Raw genomic sequence first — 1,754 nt, forward strand, 5'->3', positions numbered from 1 at the left:
GGGGGGGTGGTCAGGTGGGCTCTCCTCATCCTCCAGAAAATCCAAGCACCTCTACAGCTGAGCTGTTGATGAGCAGTGGAGCGTGGTTAGGACGGTTCTTCCTGAAGTCCACCATGATCTCCTTGGTCTTCTCCACCTTCAGGATCAGGCTGTTATCTCTGCTCCACCAGCTGCTCCACCTCCTCTCTGTAGTCCAGGTCGTTGTCGTCTCTGATGAGGCCCACCACCGTGGTGTCGTCTGCAAACTTCACCATGTGATTGGTGGTGAACCTGGGGACGCAGTCGTGTGTTATCAGGGTGAACAGCAGGGGCTCAGGACGCAGGCCTGAGGGGAGGGGCTTAGACTGATGACATCAGAGGTGTTCTGTCTGACCCGGACTGACTGAGGTCTGTTGGTGAGGAAGTCTAGCAGCCAATAGCAGAGGGGTGTATTGAATCCCAGCTGTTCCAGTTTGCCCATCAGATGCTGTGGGATGATGGTGTTGAAAGCTGAACTGAAGTCCAGGAACAGCATCCGCATGTGGGTGTCCTTCTCCTACAGGTGTGCCAGGCTCAGGTGAAGAGCAGCAGAGATGGCGTCCTCAGTGGAGCGGTCAGGTTAAAGATGTCAGTGAGGACACCAGCCAGCTGATCTGCACACTCCTTATACACCTGCCCAGGTATGTTATCAGGCCCTGGGGCAAGAAGGTCACAAAGCAAAACAAAATGAAAGCATTTAAGGTCTCACTTCCTCCCCCTGCCCCTCCTGTTCTCTGCATTTCTCCACCACTGACCCTCTGACCCTCCCAGTGTTTTGCTCCCACAGCAGGTTGTGACTGGAGGCTTTTCCTCTGCTGCCTCTCAGCGGTTCTGATTTCATATCTGAGGGCTCCACAGACTTTGACCAACGTTAAAACAGGCCTAAAAAAACTTTATAGTGATTTTATTGATCTTCATTTAAAATCATTTGTCCTTTTTTATAACTATTATATTTTAGTTTAGTTCTACAGATCCAATTTATAACACGTAATCTCAGGTCATTTTACAGAGATAATAGATCAAATGCTCAGATCTGTTCAATGTTTATAATGCTTGCTTATTATCATAAATATGCCACTTTAAACTCATCATTTTAAATTCCATTTTTTGTTATCTTTGAATGGCCCTGATATGACGTCATAGATTGAAGGAACACAAACAGAAGAAGAAAAAAAATGGGAAATGGTCCTTTATTCGTTCTGAGGCCAAATCAGGCTTCATTATCACCTCGGGATTAACTAATGTCTATAATCTGGGTTATGAACGGCCGTTTGTCCGCTCACAGCACTGCTAACAGGGTGATAAAAGGTGAACATCCGGCCAGTGGCGCTTTATTTTGAAATGCCCACTGAAAGCGTTTGTTTCCGGTCAGCAGGTCGGCTCTCAGCCAATAAGAACACAGCTGCAACCCGGAAACGAGGCTAGAGCTTAAAAAAAAGGCGCCTGGTCAAAACAGGGGGGAAGCTGCAGGTAAGCTCGGTTCTTTTCTTAGATATAATAATAATGGCAACATTTCCAGGCTGTTGCCATGGCAGCAACATGGCGGCTTGGTGACGCAGCTTCTGATTGTCGCGTTTTTTCCTGAGGCTTTGACAGAAATGTGCGCTACATGCAGAGATGGGCAGAGTAGCACTACGTCATCATGTGTTTTCTCAACCAAAAGTAAAAATGTTACTAAAGTACTGAGGAACTGATGTTCTTACTTCCCATGATCATAACTGATTAACAGGGTTTTC

The 1,754-nt window shown here is 46.9% G+C and overlaps 1 protein-coding gene across 2 annotated transcripts in view; it reads left to right on the top strand.

The window, feature by feature from the left end:
• Window positions 1-1,392: 1,392 nt before the first annotated feature.
• The window catches only part of LOC107101087 (rho guanine nucleotide exchange factor 39-like), a 16,584-nt gene continuing 16,222 nt past the window's right edge, over window positions 1,393-1,754 (top strand). For both annotated transcript variants that reach the window (XM_015399849.1, XM_015399848.1), the window contains exon 1: window positions 1,393-1,488. The gene's annotated coding sequence lies outside the window, so the exon portion shown is untranslated. The remainder of the gene's footprint in view (window positions 1,489-1,754) is intronic.

This window comes from Cyprinodon variegatus, unplaced genomic scaffold (assembly GCF_000732505.1).
Source record: "Cyprinodon variegatus isolate N-32 unplaced genomic scaffold, C_variegatus-1.0 Scaffold1052, whole genome shotgun sequence".
In the NCBI taxonomy this organism is placed as follows: Eukaryota; Metazoa; Chordata; class Actinopteri; order Cyprinodontiformes; family Cyprinodontidae; genus Cyprinodon; species Cyprinodon variegatus.